Genomic DNA, 7,928 nt, shown 5'->3' with positions numbered 1-7,928 from the left:
AAGCAGAGAGCTGTGAAATATTCTATTGAAAACCAGCGCCAGGAAACTGTTCCCATCTGATACACAGTAATTTTGCACAGTGGTGAAGGTTTTCACACATAGCAATAAAAAATGATTTTGGAAGGCAAATAGCTGAAAGAGCAGTTGCACCTGAAAATGAAGGTATCACCTCCGGTCATGATTGCAGCTCCCTGACGTAGTGAGCCAACACAAGGCAGGCACAGGATTTCCCACTGGGGTACCAGCCGCCAGACTGTTACACTGCCTTCACACTGTCAAATGCACTCGGATTCGCAATTCGCCGAGCACTGGGTTGAAGTACACAGGGCTTTAAAGAAAACAAGCTTTGCTGCAGTGCTGGCAGTCAGCTGTGATATTCGCTGATCATTTCTGTTCATAGAGCCCATACAGCCTACTCAGTCCAGCATCCTTCACTGGTGCAAGGTTTTTGTTGACACATCCAAGCTCTTCTGAAGAAAAGAAGATAGGTCCTGGAAAATGGTTGGGGAGGCACAGATAATACAGTAATATTTTCTGAATGTCAAACAACAAATACTTGATCAAAGAGGCATTAGATGGATGCATCTTGTTCTGGTGAGAGTGAAGGGAAGATCTGGAGATCATCAGGCCTCAAGACTCTCCCACTGATGTTTCCTTAGTTTCAACTAATCTATCTGTACCTGTTGGTGTGAAGAAGCTGCAAGCACCTACCTTCTTATTTAAAGCCTTGCCACAGCAGAGCTCTGCACTCTTCACACTCTTCAAGAAGTCAGTCCTCAGCAGAGACCAGTAATGGGCTGGGGGGGGAGAGGACTCATCCCTGTTTCCCAGCAGCGATGCCCCCGAAGGAGTTTGTAGTAACACTTACCTGTTGAGACCCAAACTGTGGTTCATGTGCTTTGGATGGCAAAGTCAGAGACGAATACAGCCCCATCCGTCAGGAAAAAACTCAAAGAATGGATGCACTGAGGCCAATGGACAGCCTGGCTGAATGAACAGGGGTGGAAAATACCTGTGTCCCAGGACTGAAAGCAATGAGATTTCTCCTAAAGTTCAATGTATATATGGCTTTGACTCTCAGGTGAGGTCCAACTACCAAGTCACCCTTTACCATAACCTCTATTAACCAATTCAAGATAGACTCGAAGGCACAGGAGGGACCTGTGAGGTCCTTCCACCCACATTTGCTCCTGCCAAGACAGTGTTAGCTTATGTCTCCTGCAACAAATGGGATGTCTTCTTGCACTGCCCTTCTCTGTACCTAGATGGTTGTCCTTTGCAGTGGAAATGGCAAGGTCCTGATTCAGCAAAGTTACACCCCAAATTAATCTGAAGCTCATCTGTCCTCCTTGAAGCAAGTGGCACTGAAAGCTAGTGTTTAAATATTCTGCCACACGGACATGTCTCAGGCATGTGCTTAAATAGGGATAAGGATTTAAATGTTTTGTTTAATCAAGACCTGATAAAAGAGCTGTCAACAAAGAGGTGGAAACAGTCGTGTGCACTAATATACTGAAAGCGCATGTGAGCAATGCGATGGTATTGCATTCCCTGTGAGAAACGTGGGCAAGGAATGGGGTGTGTGTGCCAGTCCCTGGTGTGTCACGACACTACCATGGCTCCTGAAAATAAGAGTTTGCTGTCTCACATCTTGCCGGCCCAGCCCAGCTGCCATCTTGCACTGAACCCTCCCGGCAGCCGTGAGCTGCAGCACACCATGCAGAGAGCATCTTGCTCGCACAAGTGGAACCAGCGGCTTCTCTCTTGAATGTTAATTAATTAATAGCTAGCACAACAGACGTGCTGCATCTTCACAGCACCTTGTGAAGCAGTGAGCGGCAGTTACTTGAATGCACGATGAATGCTATTTCTCATGTTCCTCGTGTTTTCTCTAGTGTAGAGATTTCTTGGTGGGACTTTCTGTCCTGTCTTATGCAGGATCAGCAGAACTACTCTTAGTGTTCAGGTCTATGAATTAAGTCTCTCTTTATGTCTCAGAAGAAGGGGAATTCTTTCCTCACTTCCAGGTGAAATACTAGAGGAGCTGAGGAGTGACTAGTCAAGGCTGCCCAGTCTCCATTGGAGCTAGAAGGACAATTAAGAACTTTTTGGGTCAAGGTAGTTCTCATTCAACAGGCCCAGTTTTGCAGTCTTTACCTGGATGGTTGCCCCATTGGATTCATTGCAAATACAGTGACCTGTAAGATTTAGATCAAGAGTTATTGTTTGATGCTGTTTCAGCTTCTTTTCTTTTTTTTTTCATTCTGCCCTAAAAATGCCAGAGCTTGTTATCCTCTCAGAGATTCAACCTGAGCATTTGTGCTGCAGAATCCCCTGTGCCCCTTTTTATCAGCCTAACTAGCAGATAACTGAGCTCCTCACTTCTCTTTGAGGAGCAGATAACTGAGCTCCTCACACTTCTCTTTGAGGAGTCTTTGCTAACCTCCAGCTTTGGTTGACTTCCCCAGGTTTCCCTCTGTGTTGCACTGACCATCACCTGAGCAGAGCAAGGATGTAGGTTTCTCCGGTACTGGCTGGGTTTCCCAAGGGAGATGCCGCAAGGAGTGCTTTGTGATACTCACCCGAAGACCGAGCATACCATTCATGGTTCTCGGGGTCTGGCAAACCAAGAAGCAAGACTCAAAGTGTCACCTAACCAAAGCATCAGAGCTGTTGGGGGCTCTGAACATGGCTTTGATCACTCTTGCCTAACTTCAGCCCTCTAAAAGTTACATTTCTTGTGCAGTGCTCTGCACTCTGTCTGCAGTCAGCAGAAAGAGGACAGGCATCTCCAGAGCATCCTTCATCCTGTCCCAAAGTGCCTGCCTAAAACAGGGAGAGAAATTGCCTTCTAGATGTGCTGGCATCCTCTCCAAGTCCTGCAGAGAAATTCTGAAGGACCAGTTTGAATAAGATGTCCAACTTTTAGATGTCTAAAACAAGGTGAGACAAATTTCCATGCCTGGCTTAGTATTTAGGAACATTATAAGGAAGAACAATTCTTCCATTGCTTTATTAGCAATCTTCAAGCTTATTTATCTTTCTTCCAGTCACTTCAAATGCCACTGAAGTTGCTGTCATCGTAAATCAGAGTCATCAGAACTGCCTTTCAAAGCAAAACTTCTAACGAGAAGAAAAGACATCGCTGTGAAGCAAAAGCCAATGGATTATATATTACAGAGACAGTGACATGGGGGCTACTCAAACCTCATCTCACAGTGGGCCAAACTGACGGACTTGTGGCGTGCATCCTTCTGGGGAGCAGTCTGCCCTGAGAGCATTACAACAGCTGGACTGGTTCAAACCAAGGATACACCTAGTATTTTCTCCCCAGTTTTGGCCATTAACAGGTCCCTGTAAGAAAAGTAAGAACAGGGCAAGCACATATGATGCATGTCTCTACTAATTTCCCACTTTCTGGTCCTTTTCAGCCTAGAGGAGTCCTTGAACCTGTTGTTATTTGCCTGCAATGGGTTTTTCTTCCTAATTCTTGTCCTGGAAGAGACGGTGCACAGTTGGTCCCTATTCTCCCTATTCACAATTCTTAAGTCTTCCAGGATTTTGCAGTCTCTGCTGCACACAGCTCTGGGACAGTCCATGCAGAACATGTCAGGAGTCCCACTGGAGAGGTTTGTCACCATCCAACCTCGGTGGCTGGCTGTCCCAGAGGTTCTCACGCTCCAGCAGTTTTCCATGCGGTGACTTTTTTCCAAGCACTGGCATGACTGGTGATCAACTGGTGGTCCCCAGTGATGCCTGATCAGCTGACAAATGAAGTTTTTCTTTGAAAGAAATGTGCATCAACCCCAAGGTGAATCTGTGGCTGTGTTGGCTTTGAGTCCCAGGTGAGCCCACCCCATGTTGTAAGACTCTCTGGTTATCTGTTCTTCAATTAAAAAATAAAGAGAATTCCACACCAGAATGTAACACATAATGATATAAAACTAATTCAATTCTTATAATGAATTTCTGTCTTCACACACAACAGTTTCACAATTCTTAAACCTACTTCTTGTTCAAAGATGGTTGGTTTAATTTTGTTTGGATTTTTTTTTGCAATCAGTAATTTTGTTTGATTAAAAAAACCCAGCATCACTGATGTACATATGTACATCTTAATTATCATCATATAGTATTGCTCTCCTCGTGGGTTCGATGTAACTGACTATGACATTCCCAAAGTATTTGCCATGTGTTGGTTAACTACCATACCTAACCAGCTGGGGAAGAGGACATTGGAAGAGGTTGGAGAAAGGACACATTCATACCCGAAAGTGCTATTTGAAAATTAGTTTCAATGGCTATTCAGGTGTTTGAGCAAAAACCTCACTCAAATTCCAGAGTTGAACACAATGAAATGGAAATTCATGTTTAGCATCAAAGAAATATTACTGTAAATCCTACCGTGAACTCAAAGGTGGCAATACCTCATGTCTGTGTAGCATGCATCCTTGGAGGGCTTTTCAGATGTTAACTCATGAACAACCCATGAAATAACTTTGTTGGCCCTTGCTAGCACTCTCTAGGCTTGGTCTTTTCTGCTTTACTGTGGAATTGGAGTAGGTTTTTTCTTCATTTCCTAAGATCAACAGAAGATGCTTCTCTCAACAGCATGAAACAAAGTTCACTTTATTTCCTGCAGCAGAATTTCACTCACCACCAGTACTTCAGAAAGAGGTCTAGAAACACAGCAACTAACTCTGCTTGGCAAGGATAAATTTCCCCCACCAGGGCATCACTGCTATGTGAGGGTGGCCTGACAAATCCATTGACATGACATAAGGAAAGGTTTAGGAGTGGTTTGGGAGCATAATAAATGAATCCCCCATCGAGTCGACTATACGGTCCTTGGATCTATCAAGCAATCAAAATAAGCCCTTTGGATTACTTGAGACAAATGCCTGTCTGCACGACAAATCACCGCAGATTGCTTATGACAGCCAAATGAGACATCCTTTCAGAACATCACCCGGCAACTCTCACACAGCTTTGGACCACATTATAAAGCAGGAGTTAAGAGATTTAAATGCCACATCACCTCTTTTGGGTTTTCTTTCATAGGATAAGGACAAGTGACTTCAAATGTGCATGGGAATGCCTGCTCTTATAGGGCAGTTTGGCCAAATGTTTGCTACAAGGCATTAGAGCTTTTGCATTGTCTTTGACATTTCAGGTTACTAAAGGATTATATCTATAGACTGTGGTAATCCCTGAATGTTTAGAAAATACATGCACGACTCTCCAAACATCAGACATCTGCCCCATGGTGCTGCACATCTGCCATTCCTGTGGATTTTTGAACAATTTCCTTTGATGAGCAGGTTTATTTCAATGGAGATGTACAAATGAGAAAAGCTCCCATTCCCTCCATGGCTGTGTCGAGTCTGCAGTTTTATAGCTTAACATTTTTATCCAAGACAAAATATGCAGACAGTCTCTTTGGACATCACACAAACACACATAAATGCACAAAGATAAAATAGGTTGAACACACAGATGCACACACATACACATGCTGAAATCTACTTTGCTAAAAAATCTGCCTCTGAAGCAAATATATATTTTTTAAATTAACATTTTTTAGAGACACTAACTGCATCTTGAGTGCAGAGAACACATTATTTTGTAGGCGTTTTCAGTAGCACAATACCAGCCCCTATTTTTAACTATTGACTAATTACCAGTAGATCTTAATTACATGGTGTGTGGAGGCACTAATAAGTTTACAAATCTGCCAACAACACTAAACACATATGTCTTTTCAAGCATTAGCCTCCCTCTCTTTTTTAAAAAACTCTTTCTCTTTTTCTCCCTCCAATTTGGCAGCAGAAGATACTGGAAAAGGCTGTAATTGTGGCTGATTAGAAGGCAAGAATCTAAACACCCATCCTTGTGGAGAGAAGAATGGCTCAAAGCATGAGGACGAATCAAAAGAGAAGCCAGTGGAGCCTGGAGAACTTGTATTTTCAGTGGGGTGAGAGAAGGGTTGCTTTTGGAGAAATTTACTTTTGTCTTCTGTGCAAGCTTCATGGAATCGTTTGCAGGTTTTATTTATTAGCTCTGTTTAGGAAATAGTGGCATGGTATGTCCCGTGTTTTGCAACAGGTCTGAAAGTCAGTATGAAGGGGAGCAATGCAGAAGGAGCTGCTGGTTCTGCCCATGCTGCCTGTCCGTGGCAGCCCCCAGGAGCCTCCCAGACCTGGCGCACACATCAGCTCTATTTATCCACAAAATCAGACACTCCAAAACCTCAAAAAACTCTTCCAAAGAACCCCCAACCTCCAAGATAAGGTAACTATTTGCTATACTAAGATGGATATAATCTCTGAGAAGAAGCATGGTGTTATTTTATGCAGTTACTTTTGAGCTTCTTATGCAAAAAACTTCTGGCCCTTCCAAAAATGAGTAACTTTCCCTTCTGTTCTGCTTTGCTGGGTTATGGCATAATGCAGCCAAATCCATCCCAGGGTGATTTTCTGACAGTGTTTTCCCACCTTGTTGGAGGATTTTGACAAAGCTTTTGCACTCTTGGCTCCCCATAGATGATTTACACAGCAGCTGGACCCTCATGTCTACCAAAATACCTTTCAGAACCAGGTCCCACAAAGATGCCCACTCGTGCAGACACTTCCAACAGCTCTGAGTGGGGCTGAGCGAAGCTGTGAGCCATGGGAGATGCTCCTCTTGGGCAGTGCGAGTCTGGCAGCGAGGGGAAGAGGGCTGTGGGTCCTGTAGCACTCCTGTTAAATCCTCCCTTTTTGGGGGAGGTTTGCTCAGCCCCAATGAGAGGATTCACGGGGATCTAGGAAGCAAAGAGGTTGTTGCAGTCAGCTGGTCCTCTGGAAGTCACAGACTTTGACAATCACCTTCAAAACTTGGTCTACCTCCATCTGAAGCCAGGTGGATGTGCAGGCACATGACTAAAGAAACATCCACTTGATAATTGGAGTTATATACCTTATACCTAATACTCGCAGAACTTTTTATCATTCCAAGTTCTTCACAAACTTTCGTCCTCTTGAACACCCTCACGTTGGTGACCACACTGTCACATACAAACCTCTGCTTGCTCATCCTGCTCCCTGAAGACACATACCCATTTGCTCTCCCAGGTAAAGACCGCAGAGTCTAGCACCGGTCAGGATTTAAGATCTTGAAAGCTGTTTTCTGTGGCAGGTCAGGGATGTCTTTTTAATCAAATGTGAGATAAAAACCCCTCCCTTTTGTGTTCCCAAGAGCAAATGCTCCCATGTTCTGCAGAAGGCACCCATGCTTTCCATGGTCCTTCCATTTCAAACTACGAAGTTTGAAGATCTAGAATTGTGCTGGCAAAGGTTTCCAGGTGCCTTCACAGCAGCTGAGTGTCCGACAAAAAGGACTATCACCCCCAGCTCACCCTCACCACAAGTCTCTGCACGCCCAACAGCACTTATTACAAGAGGTGATCACTTGTGGGATGTTTAGTGTTGCTTTAGAAGCTGTACAGAGGCTAGTAATAATACCAGAGACCTATCAAAAGCAGGAATTTATAGCAGAGTTGCTGTACGGGATGATTTTTAGTATAAATAATTTCAATAATTTAACAGGAACAAAAATCAATTTTCCATTTTCAAGTGCAAGTATAACCAAAGAGTGAAGAATGGGCATGTTCGTGGGAAAAACGCTGGGGACGTTTGCAGTCTGAGTCCGCGCTGCTGTTGATCTCCTGAAGTATTTGCCATGGAATCACTAGCTAAACTTGAGTTTTACGACTACATAAATGAGAGCAGGTGTCGCCTTTCCATATCCATATTTCTAAATGCAGAAGGGTATTTCCGTTTGGGATGATTCAATGTTTATTTTTACGTGGTGGAGGAGAGGAGATTATTGTCATTTGCATTGATGAAGGAGGTAGTTGTCACCTTCCCATTTTTCCATATTGAATCTTT

Source organism: Haliaeetus albicilla, chromosome 18, assembly GCF_947461875.1.
Source record: "Haliaeetus albicilla chromosome 18, bHalAlb1.1, whole genome shotgun sequence".
NCBI lineage: Eukaryota > Metazoa > Chordata > Aves > Accipitriformes > Accipitridae > Haliaeetus > Haliaeetus albicilla.
The sequence above is the reverse complement of the archived record's forward strand: the minus strand, read 5'-3'. Positions refer to the sequence as shown.